Source organism: Giraffa tippelskirchi, chromosome 8 (genome assembly GCF_054371585.1).
Source record: "Giraffa tippelskirchi isolate mGirTip1 chromosome 8, T2T-mGirTip1v1.2.pri, whole genome shotgun sequence".
In the NCBI taxonomy this organism is placed as follows: domain Eukaryota; kingdom Metazoa; phylum Chordata; class Mammalia; order Artiodactyla; family Giraffidae; genus Giraffa; species Giraffa tippelskirchi.
In genome coordinates this window covers 16,160,787-16,188,769 of record NC_137282.1, presented here as the reverse complement: position 1 = coordinate 16,188,769, position 27,983 = coordinate 16,160,787, and the positions used below count along the sequence as shown (strand labels likewise).

General features: G+C 38.1%; 1 protein-coding gene and 1 long non-coding RNA gene across 10 annotated transcripts in view; one reads left to right on the top strand and one right to left on the bottom strand.

Moving 5' to 3' along the window:
* NRG1 (neuregulin 1) overlaps positions 1-27,983 on the top strand; it is a 1,106,536-nt gene that overhangs the window by 1,010,350 nt on the left and 68,203 nt on the right. The window lies entirely within an intron of this gene.
* Positions 220-12,457, bottom strand: LOC145518680 (uncharacterized). The gene is made up of 4 exons (XR_014063136.1): positions 12,279-12,457; positions 11,605-11,908; positions 1,538-1,601; positions 220-395 (listed from the first exon to the last, which is right to left on the bottom strand). It is a non-coding gene; the product is annotated as an uncharacterized LOC145518680 (long non-coding RNA).

The window sequence follows — 27,983 nt, the reverse complement described above, 5'->3', positions numbered from 1 at the left end:
GGGACAGCTACAGGAGGAAACTGGCGGTGACAATTACTTAGGACATTTGTGTTGTTTAGTTGTTATCCCTTCTCTCGTGAACACTCACTGTTCATGGGTTTGTTTTTCTGCTGCTGTATTCTTAAACTGATTAAAAGGAAAAATCATCCTTGAATGTTTTCTAGTTTAACTCTTTGAACTAGTGGTGGTTGGAACAGAACTCAGTGACAAAGGCCAGGGTTTATTTTGCTTTTCTTTATGTCTTCCTTTGTTCATCTTCACTGGGTTACAGTGAATTCTGTTTCAGGATTCCTTCTGCTTTTTTAAGCACAGTTGACAAGGGGGGCCTTATCCGGAAATGCAAAGGCTGATTTGATTAGAGACTTCTTTGTTCCAGGTATCTTGCATCAGAGAGCCTTTATGACAAATGAGAGAGGCGGATTAAGGGTTTCCTGGAGATAATTTGTGATCTACACTATAGGGAAAACCTTGCCTTAATTAATTAAAGCTGAGATGGAATAATGAAATAGAGTCATCTTCATAATCAACAAGATGATTTTCATCTTAAAATGCTTAATAAATATTAAAATAAACATTAAGCAACACACGTACACACACACTCATACACATAACACAGTTTCTTCAAATCTTTTTCTTATTTTGATCAAATGCAAAGAAAATCCTCAAAGTAGAAACTAACAGGGTCAATATTTCATGGATTCCTAAAGAGTAAGTGTTTAGGATGAACCCCTTGAAATCCTTCTCTGAATAAAGTACTTTTATTTAAGCAGCAACTTGGTTAGTTAATTCAATAAAAAGCAACCTAATGAGACATAAACGTATTTATGTGATTAGAAAGTCATCATATACACTTGAAGTGAAAATAAAAGATGCCAGTTTCTACATTGTTTCCAAACTTTCTTTTGGCATCAAATTGTACAAGATACAGGTATCTTGTCATTTTTTTTTTTCCTGAATTTAACTTCTCCTCTGGCTGCCTTGAAACTAGAACCATTTTTTCTGACCCCTATTCCAATGTGTGATTTTCATCCACTTCTTTTTTTATTGTCAATCATTTTTTATTCACTACTTCTCCCATCTTCTTTTTCTTCATATTGATTTCATCATTTTGCTATCATTTCTGTAATCCCTTCATCATGACACTATCCCACATGAATCCCCAAATTCTAGATTAGACAAATCAGTCTACAGTTAATGTTACAGTTTATAACAACAACTGTATAAACAGTTGACAGTGTCAACCAATCCAGTGTCCACCATTCATTAGTTAAATGGAAATTCAGTTGCATAGGTACACAGTGGATGGATTAGTACATTTAAAATTAAAAGATTTTTTTCACTTATGCAGTATCTTTCATCTGAAGATCAAAAAAAAAAAAATCTTGCAATATTGACCTTACAACACGACTCTTGTGCTACCTTATTAAAATAATAACACTAACAATGATAACAGCTGTGGTTATGATTATTATGTTCTTTGGAGTAATGAGCCCAGAGAACTTAATGAAATGGGTTGACAGAGTACCCAAGTACTAACCCTAATCCATCCCTCCTCTTCTTAGGCATTGATGCGAAGAACTCCTTTTTCCTTTTTTAACTAGCTGCAGATGACAAAGTAATTATTTACTTTATAAAACAGGAACGTGCAAATTATCCCCACTGAATTGAAAAGTTAAAATTAAATTGTGTTTAAGAATAAGTGTTCAATATGACCATACTATTTACCCATACAATTTAAACAACCAGCCAAAAACATATCTTTCACATGGCTTAGTGTCAGTCAGACTCTACAAAGCAAATTATTTTAAAGCAGCCAGATGAACTCAGCAACAGAATAGATAACCACCCTTCTTGTCAATGTGATTTGATTGTATATCATACTATATAATGGAGAAGGAAATGGCAACCCACTCCAGTATTCTTGCCTAGAGAATCCCAGGGACAGGGGAGCCTGGTGGGCTGCCGTCTATGGGGTCTCACGGAGTCGGACACGACTGAAGTGACTTAGCAGCAGCATACTATATAAAGTAAAGTCTCTTTCAGAGGTTCATAAAGTTTTCATTGAAATTGATTCTTTCAGTAATAGATATGGTACAATTCTAAGAAGAGGTAGATGATACAGTTTATCTCTCAGTTTATCGGATAAGACACCTCTAAGTACAGTAGTAATAGAATCTGATATTCTGAAGCCTTCTAGTTCTTCTGTTGTTGAGTAGATGAAATGATATTCATGCAACGAATGATAACAATTAATTGTTTTAAGTAACGATTGCTAATTGTTTAATTACATAGCAAATAATTATAAAATGGTTGTGTTTTACAAATCACTGTCCTCCAATGTTGACACTTCCTTTGATGTGCTAGAAGAATAAATAGTAAGTTGTAATCTTCAATTATGGCTCTTGGCAGTGGAATATGGATTTAAAAAAAAAAACAAACCCATTCAGTCCAGTATTTTTTCCCACATGGTCCATCCCTATCTAGAGACAGTAAGCCCTTAGAAAAAGAGCCTACTCTTGGCTGAATGCTACACTGAATTGGTGACTATCTTGCTCTCGAAAATCCTTCACATCCCTCCACATCATTTTTAAGGACCCGTGACTTGGGCAATGAGCTGAAAGTGTTCTGTTTCAGAATTGAGGTTATTTGACCTTGTACCACCCACCATGACATTTAAGCTGAATGCTCTTTGTCCACTGCCATAAGGGCATAGATGAAACTTGTCACTTATACATGTAAGGTTCCATGTGTGGAGGGTAAAATGCTATGACATGCCTTTTAGGAGGCTGAAATTTACTGTATCCTGATGAAAATTGAAGAAAGCAATCTTAATTCCTTTTAATATATTTTACACATGTGTGACTCCAACTCTATGTATTTATGCTAATACACAGGAACAAAAGGTATGTCTATGGAAGCATCTAATATTTGCCTCTTATTTCTAGCCTTATACAAATATCTTAGAAGAACTAAATATACTTTTGTATGTGTTTTTGTCTTAGCACTGTAGTTCAGTTTTATTTTTTAACTATTGTTTTCACATCTAAGGAGTTATCCATGCTGTCAAATTTTATGAAACAAACCTGAAATTATCCAAAGTCCAAGAGGTGCAAAAACTAAATGGTAATGTTTAATAAATAGAAGAAAGCTTAATTGAAGCTCATTGATCTTGCTGGAAAGCTCATGAAAAATTTCACCAGAATCTCTTCTCACTGAGTGTCTGGATTTCCTTTCAATTTTTGCCCCATTTTTAAAGACTATTGAAGAAATTAATGAGCAAAGAGTGAAGGCAATGATTTTCAATGTATTGTAAAAAAAAAAAAACTTCTCTAGTAACTTGGCATGTGCTAACTGAAAAAAGTTGGGGATAATTTCATTCAGACCCCAGGAAACTGCCTGGATAAGGTCTCCAATGTTCTTTTAGAGTGATTGATACAAAAGGAAAGCATTGAATATCCAAAGGACCCAGGCAAGGTAGAAATTACAGAATGTGATACTGAATACATAGACCTCCCCAGATGGTACAGTGGTAAAGACTGCCTGCAGTGCAGGAGCCCCAGGTTCAATCCCTGGGTCGGGAAGATTCCACTCCAGTATTCTTGCCTGGAGAATTCCATGGACAGAGGATCCTGGTGGGCTAGAGTCCATGGGGTCACAAAGAGGCGGACACGACTGAGCATGCACACACCCATGATACTGGATGCATGCCTTTTTTATTCATAACAAATGTCATTTTTAAGGTGGTATTAATTTTACCTCTATAAAAAATAGCAAATAATGTCATTTAGTATAAACAGTTCCTCCCCTCCCTCCCTGGCCTGGGGCACTTTAAAGGTGATGAAACAAAGGCTCAGAGGTGTTCAGCAGTCATTGCGTTTCATCCCACTAAGAGATTGTGACATGTTTCAATTCAGCCCAAGTCTGCTTCCCCATCTAGTGCCATATCTGCTACACTAAGGTATTTCTCAATCATATCTGTGGGCCAAACGTCCAGAGCAGTTGGATTTTGTATTACATGAGATGTCACTGCAAACAGTAAGAACGACAGTTTTTCCTTAGGGTGCATTCCATGCTTTTGCACTAGTTCACCAAAAAATGCAACGAAGAGAGAATGGCTTTCCCAGTACTGACTTGAAGACTGTACAACAGCCCAGTGCTATTGCGTGCATGCTAAGTCGCTTCAGTCATGTCCGACTCTTTGCGACCCTATGGACTGTAGCGCACCAGGCTTCTCTGCTGGCTGTGAAAAGATCAGGACCACAGCCACCTTGTTCTGGCTGAAGTTATTCTCTCATCTTCCTTTGTCACCCACTCAAACTAAGCTGTCTGTCTTGTGAATTTTGAATTCAAAGTGTTTCCTAGGTTTTGTGTGGGTTTTCTTGCACCAAAAATGATTGCATCCTTCCTCATGAATATCTAGTTATTTGCACTAGAATTCTATTGTTTTAATCAAAAAAGAGTTACAAATTAATTAAGAGAATGACTGTTGTGGACTTGACTTTGCTTAAGTCTAGGTGAATCTGATCTTTCATAAGAGTCCTTTTTTGTTTAGGAAATGCTTATTGCCCTGATTTGAATGAAGATGGTTTACCTGTAGTTTACAGATAAAAACATCTTGATTGTATTCAAAGATCTAGAGTAAAATACTCAAATCCAATTTGGGCTGTCTGAATTTTATCATTTCTGCTTAGTTATGACATATTTAGTCCATCTTTTATTGAACAGCAGCTGTATTATGCAACTATTTTAAGTGCTTAAGAGGAGAGATTAGAGAGAAGGAATCACCTGCTTGACATGGGCAGGTATATGTGGTTATTGAGATTAAGAGACATGTTATATTGAGGGCAATTACAATGAAGCTTTAAGTGACGGCAGGCACAGTGACTTAATATGGTATTTAGTATTTGATAAACATAATCTTTTGTTTGTAAAATACTCAAGGGTTACTTTAGTACGTTCATTTGGACTTCATTGAGCTTCCTCAACAAAAATAAATTTCTAGTCCTTTTCTGTTTAATTGACTACAAATCAAGGGGATCAGAATATTTGCATACTTGGCAAACTCTTTTTACTAACTTGTTCAAGTTGTATAACTGAGAGCATGACAGTAATAGTAACTAATAAAGCTGATAATAATAACAGCAATGATTATTATTTTAACAGCCATAATAGATAAGTGAAGATCTGAAGGGCTTCCCCAATGGCTCAGCAGGTAAAGAGTTGGCTACAATGCTGGAGACACAGGGAGGTATGGTTTTGATCCCTGGGTCAGGAAGACCTCCTGGAGGAGGAAATGGCTACCCACTCCAGTATTCTTGCCTGAAAATGTCCATGGACAGAGGAGTCTGACAGGCTACAGTCTAAAGGGTCACAAAGAGTCAGACATGACTGAACAGCTGAGCACAGAGCCATAGCTGTGAAGGGCAGTATTACAGTAGAGCTAAGCCCATCTGTCTCATTCTGGTGTTTTCATGACCATCGATATCGCTGGAAAGGGACTGCTTAAAGGGGATTCTTGGGCAGGGGATGGTGGATGGAGACATGGAATGGGATGTAGATTTGGGAAGCAGAGACAAAGAATAATATCAATGTCACCTGTGGTCCAAGATCACTGTCAGCATTGGGGATCTGGGCTGTTGGTCCTACAGCCTCCGTTTGGTACTTATTTTATTGGTCTTCTTTGGAATATCTAGTGTAGACTTTCTTACTCTGATTCCAATTATAGGTTCTGTAAAGTTCTCATTTCTAGCATTATGTGGTGGTCAGCTTTAATGAGTGCTCAGAAGTACTCTCATTATATGATAGGCTTTTCAAATAATCTTGTCTCGATCAATTGCTTCATCTTCTTCAAAACAATTAACATTAGAATAATGGAGGTTAAATTAGACTTCCGGGCCTTGGTGAAATTAATTAATATCATTTTACCAGTGGGGACAAAAAGTAGATAACCACTTTCATTACTTTACTTGCAAGAGATTATCACATGTGCAGCAAACAGACTAGTGCAAAGTTACCCCATGCTGAATATCTTTTCAATCAATATATTGCAAGAGATATGTCATTAATTGTAATTGCTCAGGATTAAAAAGTTTCAATTCATTGGTGAATGGAGCTGGGTAATATGCTGGCTATTAAATACTGACAACTGCTTGAGCAAGATGAAGATTCAAAAATATTTTTTCATAGTGTAGAAAAGGAAAAAGTAAATACTTATACTCCATTAGAAAATAAGCTATCAGTTCTAAACTGTCATTGTATTTTTCAGAAAACACAATCAGTGATTTGTATTTTCATGCTTATTTTTATGCATGAAAGACAAAATGTCTTATAGCCGTCATGGTTTTCAGAATTTCAGAGCTATAAATGCCAGCACTTTAAATTTATCAATGACTAGTTTAGTAAAATTCATAACCGTGTATAGTATATGTTTATTCTCTAGATAGTAGTTCTAATGTTATAAATGAAATTTAACTTTTCAAAATACTGGCCATTTTCCTTTTATTTATTTCTGTGACCCAGTAATCATCTTAGCATGGTAACTTTAGTTGTCTTTCTCAAAAGAATTAAACTTTTAGCTCTCTCAAAAACAGTCACTTTAATTTTTACCCTAATACACTGACAAATTAAATGGATTCCTCTCCCCTTGCTGGTACTGTAGCATAATACCAATTTACTGTGCATTACAAAATACCACACTGCTATCTGGGATTAATTTGACTATTGGAGCACTTGTTACCAAAATAATCTGATATTTATTTTTTAAGTTAACTAATCAAGTCAGTCAAAATGGTTTTAATTCAACATATAGTGAATAAGGACAAAATTGCAAACCTAATCTACTGTATTTCTCCAGTCTCACACACTCACTTTTTTGAGGGCAAAATAGTAAGTTCAGAGGTTCTTGAATGAACACATGCCCATTTTGGTCAGAATGAAAGGAAATTTTGCTAATGAATTTCTAGGTATCTTCACTTCTGTGAGCTGAACAGTCTTAACAAGGTTATAACCTTGCTCCTTTCTAATTTGTTAGAGATAAAGAAAATTTGATAGCTTTCAAAACAGTAAAAATGTCAAATTATTTTAGACATTGAGGATGGTGTTTTATAAATTAACCTATGACATTTTACCTTTTTGTTAATCCTTCAGATTTACCTTCAATAACATTTAACTATGAGTTAAGGTAATGAGTTTAATTTGGTACAGTGTCTAACATAATTGCCATGTCCTTAGTAAAAGGTTGTTATTGTTCATGGGTCTGATGGTTGGTTGACTAGAAATACTCTCCAGTTTCACATTTTCAAGATGAATACACTGAGCAGAATGGTAAATCCGCTATTAACACCATATTCACTGTTAACGTAGACCTAAGGTGACCAGTTGCACCTGTTTGCCTAGGCCTGCAGGGTTCCCAGCCCAGGGGAATTTCAATTTTAAAACCAGGACTGAGAGGGTACAGAGGTTGCTGGACTTTCAGTGGTAAAACCAAGAAAATTCCAGGCAAGTAGGAGTGAGTGACCCCACCTAGCTTACTGCACACGGTAATTCCAATGAATTGCATTTGCAAGCCATCACCTGACTCGTCCCTACTGGAACATGATCTCTATGAACTTGTAGATTTAACCACTGACAACTGAGATAAAAGATTTTGCTTAATGAAGGAGACAGATGATTCAGATTCCCATGATGATATTAACAAAGGACACCACTTAGTAATCACAGTGCTGAATCTTTTTGAAATTTAGCCAAAGATGACTATCTCTGAAACCTTTCTTGATATCCTTCCTTCAGACAGATCTTACCTTTTCTTCTTTTTTACATCCAATGTGCCCTCTACCTAAAGTTTATCATAGTGTTGGTGAATGTCACTATTTATTTGTCTCCTTCTACTAGACGGTAGGGCTTCCCAGGTGGCACAGTGGTAAAGAATCTGCCTGCCGATGCAGGAGTCTCGGGTTTGATCCCTGAGTTGGGAATATCCCCTAGAGAAGGAGAAGGCAACCCACTCCAGTAGTCTTCCCTGGAAAATCCCATGGACAGAGGAGCCTGGAAGGCTACCATGTGATCACAAAGGAGTTGGATGCGACTTGGCAACTGAGCACTACTGGACTGTAAGCTTCTTGAGGCTGATAGAAGCCTTCTTTTATTTATCTTTGGACCCCAAGTATCTAGTGTATCTAATGAATGAATGAATTACCTGTGTATTTTCTACTCTACAGTAAAATACATGGTTTTTATTATCCCTATTTTACTGATTAAGAACTCAAAGATCCAAGATGTTATATAACAAGCATAAGGACACAGTGTTAATAAACGATGAAGCCAAAGATGGAAAATCAGATCTGTCTGATTGCAAAGCCCATTCTCTTTCCATTGTATGTGCACGTTAAGTCGCTCCAGTTGTTGTCTGATCTTTGCGACCCTATGGACTATAACCTGCCAGGGTCCTCTGTCCATGGGATTCTCCAGGCAAAAATACTGCAGTGGGTTGCCATTACCTCCTCTAGGGGATCTTCCTGACCCAGAGATCAAACACACGTCTCTTGCAGCTCCTGCATTGCAGGTGGATTCTTCACCACTGAGCTCCCAGCGAAGCCCTCTCTTTCCAATAACTCTGTGTTAAATAACTGGTCACTGTCAATGCTTCGAAGACCCCCTTCTTTCAGGCAGAAGAATAGGAATCAGCAGTACAGATGAAGATCCTGTTAGTCTGGTCATGGATACTGATTAAGCTTTTCTGGTAATCTGCATAATAGATTTTATAGATTATTACTGTGGAAAAAAAGTGACTAAATGTAAAATACAATCCGTGCTGGTGTGTTTAGACAGAGGAATCAAAGTGCATGCTACAGTCACGCAACTAAAATAAAAGATTCTGTATCTATTTTCTCGTGTCACCAGTAAATCTTTTTTTTAATTGAAATATAGTTGATTTACAATATTGTGTTAGTCTCAGATGTATAGCAAAGTGATTGGGTTTTTTATATTATTTCCATTATAGATTATTAAAAAATATTGAATATTGTTTCCTCTGCTATACAGTAAATCCTTGTTGTTGATCTATTTCATGTGTAGTAGTTTGTATCTATTAATCTCATACACCTAGTTTATCTACCCCCACTTTCCCCTTTGGCAACCATAAGTTTGTTTTTTATGTTTGTTGAGTCTCTTTCTGCTTTGTATATATAAATCCACTTGTATTTTATTTTTAGGTTCCACATATAAATAATATCGTATCTGTCTTTCTCTGTCTGACTTACTTCACTTAGTATGATAATCTCTAGGTCCATCAATGTTGCTGCAAATGGCTATATTTCCTTCTCTCTTTCGGCTTAGTAATAGTCTATCCTGTGCATAGCTTTTTAAACCCATCATCTGTTGATGGGCACTTGGGTTGCTTCCATATCCTGGCTATTATAAATAGTGCTGCTATGAATATTGGGGTCCATGTATTGTTTCAAATTAGAGTTTTCATCTTTTTTGGATATATGTCCAGGAGTGAGATTGCTGGGTCATATGGTACCTCTGCTTTTAGTCTTTTAATAAACATCCATACTATTTTTAATAAATCCTTTTTTTAGACACAATGAACCAGATCTACATTAAGAAACCCTTTGTTAACCTTAACTCACTGCATCCTCATCCTTCTGCATCTTCTCCTATGTATTGCATCACATCTTTTTACTTATTAAACTGGGACTCAAAATAAGAAAGTATGTCAGTGTTATAAAGTATATTAAGACAGCATAGACCTGCATGAAAACTATGTTTATACTAGCACCTTTTCTTTCACACAGTGATGAACTGAAAAATAAACCAAACCAAACAAAGAGTTTCCCAGTTGCTTGGAAAACATTTGTGTACAAACCTTCATCATAATAAGCTCTTGGTATAACATTACCATAGAAGTGTGATGATTCAGGCAAATTCAGGACGTTCACAGGAAACTATCTGAAAATAAACCTGAAAATATGACTTGTTTCTATGACATGGAAACAAACAGTGACCCATTCATTAAGGTTCATTATGCAGTTGTGGTTGGGTCTTTAAAGACATCACAATGTATTTGCCAGGAATTAAATCCTTAAGGTTTCAGATCTTCAGTGCAAAAGGAGATACAACACGTAAATGTGTACACAGAGTAAATACATTATTTTAGTACCTATATAGGTGAGGACTTACTATGGGCAGGGCACTGCATTCCAGGAATGTATTAATGGAAATCGCAATCAAATAAAATTAAATTTGTTAGTATGTTCATTTGTTATATTTTACATTTAGAAAGAAAATGATTATAGATTAAATGTATTGTAAGTGACAAGATCACTGCAAAGTGTTTCCTTTTAAAATAGTCAAAATTAGTATAATTCCTTTTGGGAGGCAAGGTGGCTTAGACATTAAAAAGTCCACCTACAATGCAGGAGACCCAGATTCGATCCCTGGGTCGAGAAGATCCCCTGGAGAAGGGGATGGCTACCCACTCCAGTAGTATTCTTGCCTGGAGAATCCCATGGACTGAGGAGCCTGGCAGGCTACAGTCTTTGGAGTCACAAAGTGTTAGACACAACTTAGTGACTAACATTTTCACTTTTCACTTTTACAGGTGATTTGGCATCTTGGGAAATGATGGTATTTTTATTCTACTAAGAAGCTCATTCATGTGAATTAAGCAAAATTAATAATATTTAGATTTTCAACACTGTACCTTAAGCGTCTAATTTTCAGCACTTTAACTTAGGTATCTATGTCTTACTCATTTGCAGATCAGTTATCTGTCTTCACATGAACATTAATAATACACAAACTTGAGAGCTACTGATGAGTGTAATCTGTTTTCTGAGTCAAATTATATAATAAGCCTGGAAGAAACCCAAGCTAGCATCCTGTTTAGCCCCTGCTGGTAGGCTAGTAAATATAAATAGGCAGTTCTCTATAAAAATAAGTCTAAAAGTAGGTTCTAAAACATAAAAACTTTAAGCAATAGACTTATATAACCCCCCAAAGTAACTTCTTTTTTTTTTTTTTCCTAAATAGCAATCCAGCTTTAATTTTAGGGCATGAACCACCTTGTCAAAGTAACTTCTAAAAGCCACAATTGCTTCTCACTATTTAAAGCTACATTCTATTATGTACTTCCAGTAGTGTTTATACATGTTTTAGTTTTGCTCTTTTTCTTCAAAACTGAATGTACTGTAAGCTCCCTTAAGTCCACTCTACATTCATTTAATATATGTATAGTAAATTTGCGGTTACACGTAAAAAATGAGTGAACATGAGTCAGTTTGTAAGAGTCAATGATAACCTGAACCTAAACCTTGTATAACAGTGGAATTTTTTATCTTTGAACTATTCTGAGATAGTTTTTCCAGTTTAATAAATCTTGAACACTTATGTATCAAGCTCTTTCTAAAGATGTGATATTTGCCATCTAATCAAATCCTTTTATCTACCCTATGAGTTAGGGTCTATGACTAACCCTGTTACTCTTTTAAATGAAGGATATAGATTTGACCTGGTAAGTAAGCGGTAGATCCCAACCAGTCTTCTTCCAGAGCCCCCTGCTTATCCGCTGTCCCAGAAAATAACAATAAAATTTAGACTTAATACCTGAGAGTGACTTCAGATGACTTAAGAGAGGCGGTGCAGAGAACTTTGTAGTTGTTTGTAGTTCAACGTTCAACATAGTTCAGTAGTTTAGAATTTCACAGTTCAGTGTGGACAGAGAGAGAGTCAGAGAAAATGAGTGCTCCATAGTATCATATCTGATTAAACGAGGGAGATCTCAACGAAACAGTCAAATTTTAAAAAGGAAAAATTATTGGAATGAAAACAGAATTCCAAGATTCAGAGATAGAAGAGTCTGCAGTCAGTTTTCATATAGCAGGAAGATACAGAATTTCAAGTAAAGAAGCTGCATAGGGACAAGGAGGAAGGTGAGGTTAGAATCAAACTTAGGATCTTCTTGTAAAAGACTTGAAATGCTGGGTTGAAGAATCTGAACTTAATTGGATAAGTGTTGGCGACTGTGTGATGCTATGTTTATTTAGTAAGGGAGTTTGGAGCATTTAGCCTATTGAGCTTAACTGGACAGGCTATGTAAGAATTATGTACTTGGAGAATATAAATTTAAATATATTTTCCCCGAAGGGAAGTGTTTAACCTAAAACTGAGTAGTGTACTTTGTTCTACCAAGTAGAAGAAGTGTATTATTTCCATTGTCTCCCTTTCAGATGGGCAGTTGACTATTCTTTTCAACTCTTCATAGGCTTGCGAGTACTCACTCATTCTCCACTGTCTCTTTTCATGGAAAAAACATCCGGTGCCTTGACATCAGAAGAACTTGCTTTTTATCTTCTAAATAATTTATTTCCCTGCACCTCTAGTTCTTTGTCCAATCTTCCTAAATAAAGAACTAAAGTAAGATACAGTTCATTCCTGTGAACTGAATTCATTAAGTCCCAGTCAGTCACAATATCTTGAGTTCTTCTCTGTCCTACTGACCATTGTTGACTTGTAGTAATGATGTCATAGAGGGAAATTCAGAGTAGGGATAGGCATGGTCAGCTGGCTCTTCTGAAAAAGTCAGTTGTAGGCATGGACACTCAAAACTACTGTCCTGCTGGGTTTTGTTTGTTTGTTTTTGCCGGTTCAAAAAAAAATGTGTTTTTTAAAAAGTTTTAAACAATAGGGCAATCATACTGCCCTATCATGTCTGTGTAACAAAAGGATGTGTTTGTTCCATGCTTGGATGGGTTATGCCCTAGTTACCAGGTCTGGAGATTAATAGCAGCCACAATGCTATTATTTTCAGTAACAGCAGCAATACCTAATTTAAGCCCACCTAACAGCAAATATCTTTCTCTCTTATTAGTGTGCATCATTATTTTACTTGTTTCCACTTAAAAAAAAAATCTTTTCTGATTTTTGATTTTGGTTTTCAGTTGAATTTCAACTCATTTGAACAGATCACATCCACTGATTTGTTCAACACCTTGAATCATTTGCATTCATTATAGCCTTAAGCCTATTTAATTTATATGTATGATCATACACAGTTACCCTGACCCCAGTGAATCAAATGAAAGGCATGCTTATAGCAATTAACTGAGACTTTCTACTTTCCCTTTTCTTTTCAGCTATTATACTGTTACTGCATAAGTAAGAGTAGTATCATACTCTGTGTGGTTATCCTTCCTTATTATATATCACATTTTCATATATGATTATGAAATTATAAATAACATTATTGTCCTTTCAGTCCAGGGTCACAGACATGAACATATTCTAGTATACTTGAGAAAATAATTAATTTGTAATGTACAAAAACACTTCTATACTTCTATGATATATTGACCGTTATGCTTCCAGAAAAAAAAATTGTAAGCAAGTATGATCCATGTTATTTAGGGTCAGACTTGTAGTCTTGATCTGAGAATAGGTAAGAAACAAAAGTTTTGCACCAGTCAAGAATTTTTTTTTTATTAAAATACAACCCATAGAAATTACTTACTCTGAAACTGGATTATCATGTATTGCTTGTTAACATCCTGTTTCTGACATTTTTATTACTGGCAGCGAAATCTGACTTCAGCTTTGGATACAATGGAAATGCTATCGGTCTATATTCACTGATTAATTAACTGTCAGGCATTAACTGGATAACGAAATACTTCCCTGGGAACATACACATGCTCTTTGCTATTGCAAGAATCACCAGGGAAGAGCTACAGAGATTTTTAGCTGAACTTCCTGATATTAGAGCAGAAAACTACTGCCTGCTGGAGTTAAATGACCTCCTCAGAGCCACAGAGCTTGTTAGAGGCAGAACTGACATTGAACTCAGCTGGTCTGTCTCCCAATCCAGCGTTGCTTTCATTCCAATTCTTCTCATGTTCTCTAGCAAACCTAGAGTTCTGAAGTTAGGCGAGTAGTCAGTATTTAATGCAGAATACTACTTTGATGACTCAAATTCAAAATTACCAGCCAAACACAGAGTAGCCTCACAAGGTAGCAATTTTGTGATTGAAGAATTTCAGACAATGAGTGCATCAGAGCACACCTTAATAAAGACACTACAGAAAAATAATGAAATTTGCAATGCAAAATTTGGCAATTTCCCCCCTTTACTGGAGATTCACAAAGCACTCGATCATACACAAGGTAGAATTCCTGAATTAAAATAATCTACTGACTTTTTAAGGCTTCCCAGGTGGCGCAATGGTAAAGAGTCTGCTTGCCAATGCAGGAGATGCAAGAGATGCAGGTTTGATCCCTGGGTTGGGAAGATCCCCCCAAGTAGGAAATGGCAGGCCACTTCAGTATTCCTGCCTGGGGAATCTCATGGACAGAGGAGCCTGGCAGGCTACATTCCATGGGGTGGAAAAGAGCTGGACACGTCTGAGCATGTGCACACTCACTTTTTTAAATCCAGTGTTTCTAAAGATTTTTGCCAATGATATTTATTTTTTCCCCAAACATCTACTTACTTTTAGAGTTAAAGTTCTTTTGGAAACAGTAAGCTAAACACAAATGAACACAAAAAGGAGAATCTCAGAATAGGAGTCTTGTAAAGTTCTTTTGCTTCTATATTTCTAGTGATACAATCGGAGCAATCATACCTATTTTTCTTAATTGTGTTAAAGCTTATAGACATTGGCTATTACTTTTGTTTCAATTCCTCATAGAATAAGGTGTTCTTTTCTTAAGTTTCAACAAAGTAAAGGTTGTCATCACTATATTAGAATTTGGGATATTAATTATACAGTTTTGTGAGACTTGTGGCTTTCAACATGACATGACTAAAAAGATTTTATGGTGCTTAAAAGATAGAATCAGTGTATTAAAACTTAGTCACAAGTAAAATAGTTTTGTGACCTACCATTAGTTGCACAATACCTGCGTCTGATGCTCCCTTTTCTTTCTCTGAATATATCAGTTTCTTTCTAGATGTCAAATCTCAAATGCTCTAGAGCTATACGAACAATAATTTTGCTACCTGGAATACCTCTCATGTTCTCATGGGGAAGGCAGCTGGTGCCATCTCCCAAGTGTATACTGGTTTTTATCTTCCCATATAAAAAATAATAGAATAATAAGTAATTATGGGAAGGCTTATGGAAATGAAAACTTTTATAAATCTGTAATTGATATAAAATTGATGTAGGAAAAGTTATTGCTCTCCTTGAAGCAACTGTCCTTTGTCATAACTTAATTTAGAGTAAAAATCATGTACCTTTTCTAAACTGATTTATAGAGCACATACTTGACAAATATCTAAGAAAATTCATAGATAATTTTTTTTTGGAACCAAAAAAAAAAATGTGAACAATACTTTCAGTATAATTTATATTTAACCTTTTATTTTTAAAATAGTAATTTATTCCAACCAGTTTGAGCAATTTAATTTAATTGGTTAAACCCTTCAGCTATTGTTCACGTATAACAAGAATTCTGACTTGAAAATTAGCTTAAATTTTGGGGGATCAGCTCCATCAAGAAACATACTGTCATCAAGTGCAGACCATTTGAGAACCTCACCATTCCTGCATGTATGACCAGAAGCCAAAAGAGTCAATTTCCATGTTTATTTCCTCCTTGTTTGACTGTGTTTTGTCAGTTGACGGTATTCAGGCTTATGTTGATGAATTGCCATAAAGCAGGGAAACACAGGCTATTGCGCTGTCAGGGAGACTCAGCTCTGCAGAACAGCACAGTTTAAGAAAAGCATCTGCAGGAAGATTCAGTGTCAAGTTTTGGAAATTGACTCTAAATGCAAATTGGCCTCCACTCCTCAGGCTCTGGAACAAGAGTGATGGCAAGGGGAGGAGCCACTCAACAGGCAGAATGCACTGTTAGGCGTAACTGCTTTCATGAAGACAAAAACAGGATCCCACTTGTTCATTCACAATAGATACTCAGACCTGACACTGACACTCTGCCATCCCCCTTTTTATTGGAGCCTGCCATGTTCCCAGGAGAAGGGTTGCCTCGCTGTAGTTCTTTTTAATGTTTCCCCTCCTTCCTCCACTGGGAAATCTTCCAACCCTTCCCACTCTGTAGGGTTAGAAGGAAAAGCCCCCTCTGACTCCAGTCTCTTCTGTAACCGCTGTACCTTTACGCTGATGAACGGCTGTGATGAACGGCTGTCGTGTTTCTCTTCCCTTTGAATCTTGCTGGTGTCTCTTGCTGATTCATCATGCCCTATAGCCAGGAACCTGGGTCTAAGCTCCTCTTACAAACCTCCAGGTTCTTCTGATTTGTTTCATGAAGAAAAATGAATTCTGGAGTCCCTAGTTCAGAGGGACAAAGGAATAAACCAGAAGGCACATAGCATTTTTTCATTTTTATTTTATCAACACATTCATAAAATGTGTTGCCCACATTTGAGGAGTTCTTTCATTTACAAAATAAATGCATAGGAAAAGAACTTTTCATCACTACAATTTTTGCTTCTGCTGTATCTCATCAAAATAGGAGAGTTTTCCTTTTGCTTTCTCGAGAGGTATTCCACTTTTAAAAAGAGTTGTAGGAAAGAAAGCCATCTCAGCAGGAGTTTACTTTTTCACTTGTTCTAGTAAGTTGTTTATATAGATGAATGACTTACTTTTTGATGGAACTGAGATTTCCTCATCTCCTGTGTATATGTTTCTGCTTTCCTTCTTCATAGATTCTCTGTTATTCAGAAAACAATGAGAAGTATCATTTTGGGAAGTAATCCTAAAATATTGTTTTTGATAATTAACCATTTCTTCAAATGTGCATGGGAAAAACCTGTTTCTTAAATTCAAACAGTCTTCTTTAGTCAGCACTTAATATTGATTTCTCTCTTGACAACATCTCAATTTGAGCACTGTATTGTGAGATACCTACTAAAGTAGCTGTGAGAATAAAGAGGTAATTACGTAAGGTGGTAAAAAAATTTTATGTTCATTATCTAATTATTTTTTTAACTTTTTGATTTTATATTGGAGTATAGCCAATTAACAATGATGTGATAGTTTCAGGCGGACAGCAAAATGAATCAGCCATACATATACATGTATCCATTCTCCCCCAAACTCCCCTCCCCTCCAGGCTGCCGCATAACATTGAGCAGAGTTCCATGTGCTATACAGTAGGTCCTTGTTGGTTATCCATTTTAAATACAGAAGTTTGTACATGTCAATCCCAAATTTCCAATCTATCCCTCGCTCCGATCCTTCCCCCTTGCTGACCATAAATTCAGTCTCTAAGTCTGTGAGTCTGTTTCTATTTTGAAAATAAGTTTATTTGTATCATTTCTTTTAAGATTCTGTCTATAAGGGATATAGTACGATATTTTTGATAGTTTTGACCCTTGCAGAAAAAACACACACCCGTACCCTAGGTCTAGGTGAATCCAGCTGATAATTAAATGAATTTTTGTCTAGAGTTCATTTTTGAATTTGAGATCATTGTACATCCACATATGAGTTTAAGAAATAACACAGAGAAATCCCACATACCCTTTACCCAGTGTCTCCCCCAATGGTAACATACTTCCGAACTACAGTGGGATATCACAAGGACAGTGACCTTGATTCAATCAAGATTTCGACCATTCCTGCCACCAAAGGAAAGTGGCTATAAAAGAGCACTTTAGCTTTTGAAGACTATTTCATCTCTTAAATTTTTTAGTACTAAATATTCTTTCATCTGGGCAAACTAACAATGAGATTTATAGGAAAAATGATATGACTTGGGGTCAATGACCCTGAATTCAGCTCTCAGCTCTGTCACGATAACTGGTTTCGTCACATCTGGGGAATCATAGCCTCATGATGTTTTAATTTATCGTTTTGAAGAGACTTGCTCTAAATCAATGACTCTCAACTGGAATGAAAGGAAAGGCTGTCTCCTCCTCCTCCTCTTGTGGAGACTTTTAAGGATCTTGGGTTGGAGGAATTTTCCAGACACAGTCCAACACCTTTTCCTTCATCCCTCCACTTCCGCCTCTGCCTCCCCCTCCTTCTCCATCACATGCAGATGCTGATTTGTGTTTGCCCCTAGACTTCCAGGATTTCAACTCCCTCATCCTCCGTTGAGAATTACTTACGAAATCGGATATGTAACAATTAGATAAGGTACTAGTGGGCTGTAGATTTACAGTTGGCCAACAACTAATCTCAAGCATCTCTTAGCTAGCTACTTTTCAACTTTAAAATAATGATTAAAAAAAAAAAAAAAACACGCTGCAAAGAACACTGAAAACCTTTCCACTTTATAGCATCCAGCTGATGACTCATAGGAGTGGAGGAAAATGTGCTCAACCTGTGAGCCAAGTTCAGAGGGGTGTCTGTGGAAGACTGCCTCCAAGAGTGAGTTAGAGAAAGGGGATCTGAGGAAATGTAGTTGTTCCTGGGGAATTTCCGACAGAAACTGAATCACCCAGCTTGAGAAAGTAAAGCAAATGAGTCCCTCAACAGGAGATTTTGACCCTATTCAAACTCCTCTTCAGACCCTGTCTGATGTCTGTTTTCAAAGACATTTTAGTATTTATAGTTTAATTTTAGAAATAGAGAACTTTCTCTATAACTCTGATGACCTATCTCCAAAACAGATTCATTGTAAATTTATAGCATAAAATAAAGATACCATTGTTTGTATCATGACAATGACTGTCTTATATATTTCTTTCCAGGATTCAGCCTAGCTTACTAAACCTCCTTAGTTTTACACTTCAGGTGGGTGCTGTCTCCTTGAATGTGGCAGATACAGGTTACCACTATGACTTCTTTCTATTTCTTTCCTTAAGAAACCAGGACATATGGAAAAGGGAGAGAAAAAAATCTAGGATTTCAGACTACAGCTAACTTATTGGAATGTTGAACCAAAAAAAAAAAAAAAAAAATTAGTCTGAAGTCAGAACCAAAGAGACAAGGAAAAGCAAAGGAAATAAAGTTTTTCTGTATCCCGCTAGGGATGGTACATTAAAGAAAAATTAAGGGATGCCAGAAACCATCAGAGAGTCTCCAAAATGACAGCTAAATGAGATTTTTAGACCCACATTAGAAGGAGCCAAGACAGGGAGGTGAAGCTAGGAATAGGGAGGAGAGGAAAGTATTTGCCCACGGGTCAGCCTCCAGGTTTAGAATAACTCAAAAGATACATAAAAAATAAAAATCTGTATGTAGATACAGCATTGTTTGTGACATCCTTGATTACAATTTAAAAGCTATCCAGAGCTTAGGGAAGGCAGTGTCAACCTGGGGCCCCTGCTTTTAAGTAAGTTCCTCTAATTCTTGAAGCCAAGTGACACAGCTGTCCTCAGAGATGAGACGCTCCGTGAGAGGTCTGAGTGGGGGACCCCTGGAGACTGGAAGGGCAGACCAGCTCGGGGCTTGAGAGCATCCAGTGATGACTCAGGGGAAGTGGAGGAACATGTGCTTAATTTATGGGCAGCGTCAGAGTAGTGCATAAGACAAATCATTTGATTTTAATGACCCACTGATACTGCAGAAAACAGGAAGTGTAGCAGTTGCCACTGAAGTAAGGAACTGATTTGTATTACCCAGTGTCTGTGTCTGGATGCAAGAACCTGGCTGGTGCCAACTGCAAAATCCTTCATATTCTCAATCCTGAATGCATGCCAGATTTGGGAGACTCAGGGATTGTTGAAGTTTCTTTTAAAACTCCGGATCTATACAAAGATGTATCAACCACATTCAACCATCTTCAGCACACCACTCTATCTTAATAAACTAGAAAAGACAGTATGGATCATTAGCAGGGGAGACAAGAGAAGCTAAGAAGAACTGGTAAAATCTAAAATGTATTATCATTGATCTTTATTGTACTAGAAAAAAAAAAGCCAGCTCTTGGCTCAGGAGAGAGACACAAGATCTATTTTCCAAGACTGCTTGCTATATAATCCAGCTGAGAAGGTAAACAGGAACCCCAAAAGAGCAAATTACCTCTGGCCACAAGAAGCAAAGAAATGCAAGAGACCCATAAAGGATTATCTCCCAACACTTAATAAATGTGTTGTGATAATTATTAAATACAATTCAAAACTATAAAAATAAATAAATAAAATGTATTATCAATACCAGCATTTCACTAGAGGCTTGAAACAAGATTGCCCTGGTATCATCAGTGAGAATTTTAGATGAGCTTATTTTAGGAGGAAAGGAGGCAGATAGATGACGGATGGATGGATGGATAGATGGAAGGATGATGGATAGATGGATGGGGGCTAAAGGGTTATGTGCTCTGAAAGGCAATGTAACAGAGCACCAGCCTCTAAAGTCACTTCAAGTTATTCTAAAAGGAAAGAGAACAAAGGAAAAACCGGAAACCACATATGGGATTAGCCAAGCTGAGCATGAGCCTGAACTCACAGGGAGGAGGAAGAGCTATTAAGGAGCTTGTCAAACTAGACAGATGATCCATTACCAGTGGAAACCAAGCAGCTCCAAACCATTAACCGAGACTGTAATCCTCTCAGCCTGGGACCCGGCTCAGTGCCTGGAGAGGCGATCAGGGTCCACCTAGGAGCAGTTATAGCTGCTTACATGACGATCATGAGAACATCACTGGGTCCAAACCACAAACTTTTCTTGTGAAAAATGGAGCACATGGCTCAAGAGAATCCTAGCTACAGCCAGCCCGCGGCTCCTGAGTACACACAAGCCCCCCCCCCTTTTTTTTTACGGCAGTTGTAATTGTGCGGGACTTTGATGATCACAGCGTGAGAATGAAATACTTTATTAGGTGTTCGGGGGAGAAGGAGAGCTGGTGTCGTCACTTTTAGAAGTGGTGCTTTTCGTGTTTTATGCCACCTGACTCATCTTGATCAGAGACCACAGAGGGATGTATTTAAGGGCACAGACTGAACACGCCCTGCCTGGGTTCAATTCTTGCCTCGACTTACTAGCTATTGGCCCTAGGCAATTTACTTAATATTTGGGGGCCTCAGTTTCTTCATTGGTAACATAGGGATAAAAATAGCCCTTGCATCAAGGAGTTGTTGAGATGAGTAATTATATGTAATTATACTGTAACAGTGTCTGGCACATAGCAAGCACCACCACCAGAAAAGTCTTTCTCAATCTTCATCACTTCTTCTGTTATCCTCCAAGCAACGTGCAGGTACACATGTGAAGTAATGTATCCACAGGCCTGGGGCAAAGGTTGATATGGGGTGGTTATGTAGCTGTAACAGTGGAGAAGCAGAAATGGGCTTCCTAACATCCTGGCCAGTTCTTACAAAGAAAAGAACAGTTCACTTTGAATGATATATAGGAAGGGAAATCATGAAAGGGTAGAATAAGACTACTAATTTTTTTCCATTGGGGTATAGTTGGTTTACAATATTGTGTTAGTTTCTGATGTACAGCAAAGTGATTTGGCTTTATATGTATAACAAATATAAAACATGTATTGCTGGGGCTTCTCTGGTGGCTCAGTGGTAAAGAATCCGCCTGCCAATGCAGGAGATGCAGGTTTGATCCCTGGGTCAGGAAGATCCCCTGGAGGAGGGCATGGCGACCCACTCCAGTATTCTTGCCTGGAGAATCCCATGGACAGAGGAGCCTGGCGGGTTCCAGTCCATGGGGTTGCAAAAGAGTCAGACACGACTGAGTGACTAAACAACAAATTCCACATGTAAGTGATATATATTAATAATACTTGTCTTTCTTTGTCTAACTTACTTCACTGTAGTATGATAATCTCTAGACCCATCCACGTTGCTCCAAATAACATTTTTAATGAAAGAAAAAAGAATGAATTGACTAAAATATTCAGTATATTAAAAAAATCATAGCTTGAGCTAAGATTCATGGTCCTTCAGGGCTCATTATAATTTTCAAATACCTTGTGTTTGTTTTCACCTGTGTTACTCCTCCTACCTGGAATGCATAATCAGTCTCCTCGAATTGACGTTATACTCATCTTTCAAGGCATAGAACAAAACTGCTTTTATTCCCAGCTACAAGGATTTGCCAAAAGCTGCTTTTCATAAAGGTTCTTTTAAAATTTGCCTTATTTTCTTGGTAGACAGTAAACTCTTTAAGACAAAAATCCTGTTATCACTACCATTTATTAGTTTTAACCTTCACCTGTCTGCTTCCCCTTGGGCCCAGTCCTGAACCCTTGTGAGGTACGTGCACAAAATATCGTTGTTGAGTGATGATCGAATCCCAAATCTATATATCCAAGGAGTTTCCCTCCCTGGTAAAACTCTCAGAAAATCATTTTCTTAAGCCCCAGGAGAGCCAGTGACAGCTTTTCCCCAGTTTTTTAAATTCCATATTAGGTTATTAAAATGATTGCTGATTCAGGTTGTTAATTCCTAAAGACAAGTAGATGTTCTCTTTTCAGTTAAATCAGTTTGATTCTCTGTGAATTCTGATTCCTGTTTTTATGATACTCCTGAACACCCAGCTTGTTGCTGGTTCATTTATTAGGCTTTTTGAAATGTTGAATTGCTCTGCATCACATTTGTTCTTGTATTGTCTAGGCTCTAGCCGGCCTCCTAGGGTCGTCACACCATAATCTTAAACACAACATGTGCCTTGTGGTCCAGATGTTTTCCAAGAGGGGATGCTGCCGCCAAGAAAAGCAAGATAGTATCTTGAATACCCAAAGGGATTGATAGAACTGAAAAAGCAACCATCTAGCCAACTGTGTAGTTGTCCAAGAAATAGTGAACCTATTCTTTGTATCGTTGGGGTTTTTATGATCATAGTAGAAATTTGAAAAATTTTTTATGATAAGATAGGTCGCTTCACAGATTCTCATAATATCTGCTTTTCTAGAAGGGACTCGGTGTTTGGCAGTGTATAGATAAAACTAGGATTATAGCCACAGCAGGAGAAACAAAAAAAAGAGGAAGAGTTCATGGGCTGAGTGTGTGTTGTTTCTGCATCAATGCAACGTGATAAAAATCACCTTTCCTGATATTTGCAAGTAATACAAAGAATGAAGAAAGATCGCTTTTGGAACTAGAGACTATTGCAGCTGTGAATAAGCTGCTTTTCTGGCTCTTTCTGTTTTTCTCCCTGACAAAGTTTGCCTTTTGAATTTTCTCAGTAAGCCAGGAGTGTTGGCAATTGTGTTTTGTTCTTTAATAGCTAAGTTATATCTTTCTGCGGTGAGGGCACCCTTTGGGTTGTTGTTGTCTAGTCACTATGTTATGTCCAACTCTTTTGTGACCCCATGGACTGTAGCCCACCAGGCTCCTCTGTCCATGGGATTCTCCAGGCAAGAATACTGGAATGGGTTGCCATTTCCTTCTCCAGAGGATCTTCCCGACTGAGGGATCAAACCCACATCTCCTGCATTGGCAGGAGTTCTTAAGCACTGAACCACCTGGGAAGCCCACCCTTTGGATTCCCTACCTATTAAGAAAGAAACGTGTTAACATTACACCTGTATTTTCATTTCATTATCTTATGAAATGGTTCTAATCTTTTTCTTAACTATTAATATAGTTCATGGTCATAAGTAGCAAATCGTAAAGAAGTGTGGGATTTCCTGTACATCTCATAATACCCTAGTCAAATTGAGTCCAACCTCTTGCTTCTGAAAATCTTTTGGCTTCTGTTCTAATCTTAATCATTTGAATTGTATTATTTGTCTGGTCTGGCCTAGGAGAGGGGATCCAGTAGGAAACTGATCTAATTCCAGGGTCTGTCTAGGACTGTAGGTCTGTCTTAAGTGGTCTGAGATGTCCATGACCTTTCCTGAGTCCAAATTTAATATATCCTCAACTTTAAGAACCTGGATGTAGTGTCACCTTGAATGAGTCAGTTTCCAATAGAGCTAGCCACTCATTGCTAGTTTAGGTCCTAGTGCTCTTTAATTTTTTTTGAAGTATCTGAATCCTTGTTTTCTGCAAATGAAATCCTGTGGTTTTGCTTTAAAACAGTAGAATCAGATTTCCTCTTTTCAAAGCAGCAATGGGACCCCAGGAACCCATAATGTCATTGGCCCCATGTGTACTAGACAGCATATTAAAAAGCAGAGACGTCACTTTGCCCACAAAGGTCCGAGTCAATGGGCCTGAGTTTGAACAAACTGCAGGAGATGGTGAAGGACAGGGAAGCCTGGCGTGCTGCTGTCCATGGGGTCGCAAAGAGTTGGACACAACTTAGCGACTGAACAACGGTGAACCACGACATGTGCCCTTACTGTGCAGCAGGTTTCCCGGCTCCCAGCTTGCCCATCACCACATGAAGGGGTCAGCTCTACTCCAGCCAGGCTGGACGCCCTGCATTTTCCGGTTTAATATGGTTGCCCATCGTGTCCACGTGTACAGTGAGGACAGCACAGATGCAGAGATCCCAGCTTGTCAGATTCCTAGCGCTGCCTTCCTCAGAGCCTACAGGACCCTCATCCCAACATTTGAAGCCCTGTTCAATTTTCTCTGACAGTTCAGTAAAGCTCCAAGGCGGTAAAGACCCAGGGCACCAAGGCATTAAAATCAGCAAACATAAGTCTCCTGGTGAAGGTCAAACTCCATGGGCACCTAAAGAAAGCAAGGGATGCACACACGTGGCCCTTTTTTTACTTTTAAGAAATTACAGTAACCTTGAACGGATGACCCTTTATCAGAGATCTTGACACTGAGTCTGGGGCGCCATCACAAAGGATGGATGCATTTGAGGTGATTTTATTTTCTCTTAGATTCCTACTAGGAGTCATCTGACTACTATTCAAGAGGTATCCTTTCAAATGTTACACGGAAGTCTAGGGATTTTGTCATAATCTCTGTCTCTTCCCCGCTCCTTCCTTCCCTCCCTTTGTCCCTCACCTCTCCATCTTGCACTAGACATGCTGTTAAGAAACACAGAATCTGAATATTGTCTGAGGATAAGAGAATTTTAATTGCAGCCACCAATTTTTCTTTTAATGTACTACTGAGTCAGGATGTTTATTGTGACATATTAAGCACATCTTTAAAAGCATTCATCTGTGGTTTTTTTTTTTTTAATTCATATACATTATGATGGACTTTCTAAAAGCTTATGTATTTACTTATTTTATTTTCGGCTGCACTGGGTCTTCGTTGCTGTGTGCGAGCTTTCTTTAGTTGTGGTGAGTAGGGGCCACTCTTTCTTATGGTGCGCAGGCTTCTCATTGTGGTGGCTTCTCTTGTCGTGGAGCACGGGCTCTAGGCATGTGGGCTTCGGTAGTTGCAACACATGGGCCCATGAGTTGTGGCTCCCAGGCCCTGGCACGTGGGCTCAGCAGTCATTGTGGACTGCAGCACATGGAGTCTTCCCGGACCAGGGATCGAACTTGTGTCCCTGCATTGGCAATCGGATTCTTATCCACTCCGCCACTGGGGAAGTCCTGTTTATCTGTTCTTGTTTAACTGATTAAAACTTTGGGAAAAAGGTAGCTTTATAATGCAGAAGTTAAGTACAGGAATAACAAAAAAAGTTGGGGGGAATTGTCGGCGTGATTCAGTGGTAAGATTTGTATTTTTTCCTGCTAATTAACTAATTTTGTGCATTCAGGTTTGGTGTAAAAGAGATACTTCAGTGGCATCCTTCTTTTAGGTTTTGATTTTAATAGTTGATCTGTTTTCTGCTGTGATAATTAAATTAGATGTCTCGTTTTTTTCCCTGAAGAAAAAAATGTTACTGAGTTTATCACACCATCATCTTCATAGTTAGCAGCAAAACACCTTTATTGAGCAGCCCCTGTATACACAGTTCTGTTCTAATGGAAGACAAGCAAATAAATCAACCTTTGAGGTCTAATTCCTCTTCTTCCTACTTTATTTCCATAACTTAATTAACCTCCAAACTCCAATTCTAATATGCATAAGATACTTGGCATTCTATGCATACTTTAAGTATATTTCAAATTAAATCAGGGTTTTTTTTTTAATGTTCTCCAGACAGGACCAGCACTACCTATTACATACATCCACTGTGAGAATTCAGCACAGTTGGCCGCTGGCAACAGACACAAAGATTTATCCTGTGCAGCTATTTTTCTGGCCTCTTGGATGCCAGCCAGTTGCCTAATGGATCATGAGTGAGTCAGTTTCATTCAGCCTCTTAGCAAAGTCATTTTGTCCAGCAGCACACGATTTTCTGTCATGTAGGCTCTTTGCCTGGCACAGCTGTGACAAGCAGAGTCTCCCTGTTTCTGCATTTCTAGATTCCAACTGGGCTTTGGCCCCAGAAAGTTGGTCCAGGGAGTCAGAAGTCCCCTCTAAGGGAAGAAAGATGGTGTAATGAAAGCTTCTTGGAAAAATTAGTCAGACTCTGCAATTCACCGATTTTCCAAAGTGGGTCACAAACATATGTGTGTATGAATAAGTTGGCTTAATACGTGTCTGTACAAGAAACAACAGCATTTGCCTTTTGATTCCTTGAGGCCAGGTTACTCTAAGTTGCAGGAAGATAATGAATGCAGGGTATATCTGGAAGGAACTGAATAGCTTTTGCTGATAAGCCTGAGTCACAGTCTTGAATTGAAGAGTCACTATGGCTCCTCATAAGAAATTCCGCCCCATGCATTTGACAAGGGACCGAGACTAGAAGGGCTTCCATGGTCATTCAGATGGTAAAGAATTTGCCTGCTATGCAGAAGACCCCAGTTCGATCCCTGGGTCGGCAAGATTCCCTGGAGAAGGGAGTGGCTACCCACTTAAGTGTTCTTGCCTGGAGAATCCCATGGACAGAGGAGCCTGGCGGGCTGTAGTCTATGGGGTCACAGAGCCAGACACGACTGAGCGACTAACACTTTCATAGGACTGAGCAGGGGTGAGAAATACTCTGTGTCACTCCCTTTCCTCCAAGATGGTTATGTAGGGAATTTCCCTTTCAGGGGCCGTTCCGCTGACCTCCAAGTGCAGTTAGGACCTGGGAGGGAGACATCATCCTCCGTGTCAAGGTTTTAAAATACAAGCAGGTCATCACAGTCCTTGTGGATGGGAAGCCTGTGCTTTTGCTGATAGCTGCCTTGACTCGTTGTGAACCACTGGAAAATCTTTTTTTTTTCCTTGAAGAGGATATTGAGGTGGGGGCTGGTTCCTTGCATGTATGCATAATCTTAGAAGAGATTTCATTATGCAAAAAGCTACATTGTATGCAACAAAGGATCGTTTTAGCTAATGGCTCCAAGGACAACCTAATTTGTCTTCTCTACAGGTCACTCATTTTTAATGGATATTTGAAGTTTCAAAGAATATACATTCTTTAAGTGGCCCTGGTGTCACAAGCAGAGCACAAGACAGAAGGAACATGCTCTCCCTTTTTATCCAGCATTCTCTGTTTCAGAAATCATTTGATGGAAGGTGCTGAGGCTAACTACAAACTGTTGATTCCCCTTGGAGAAACTATGGTTTCATGTGTAGATTACTTTATTCATTTTCTTCTCTTTGATCCAGTAAAATCAAAATCTTGAGAAACTTTGTGGCATAGAGAGAGATGTTCCCGTGGACAAGGAAAGTTTTCTGTTCCATTATTCCTACATGACACTTGTTACCAGTATGTAAAAGACAGCTGAGCTGTGTAGACGGTCCACTTTCATTTGTGGAAAGAACAAGAGCGACCCCTTCACACTTGGATTCATTTTTTGACATAAGGATGCATCTATCATGCTGGTCTGTGTTTGCCTTGTGTTTTGTTTTCTCCTATCTGGCTCAGGGAACAGATTTGGCTTCGTTTCAGCTGTGCTTTCTTAAACACTGCGCATGGAGCCCATTCTACCAGGTAGAAACAAGTGTCTTCTTTTCACAAAGGATAGAGGGTTGTAACTTAATCTTCTATTCTGCCTTTCACCCCTAGAATCTATCTAGTTAAAACTCATATTTAAAAAATATATGCCCTAGATTATATCCAACACTTGTTAGTATCAATTATTATCATAATTGTAAATCCTAGAATGCAGATGTTCATCCTCAGACTTTGCCAGTATTCATATGTCTGTTTTCTTCCCATAGATGAGTGTTCCAATTTCAGTGTGTTTTCTTTTCAAGAGTCTCCACTATGTAACTATTCTGA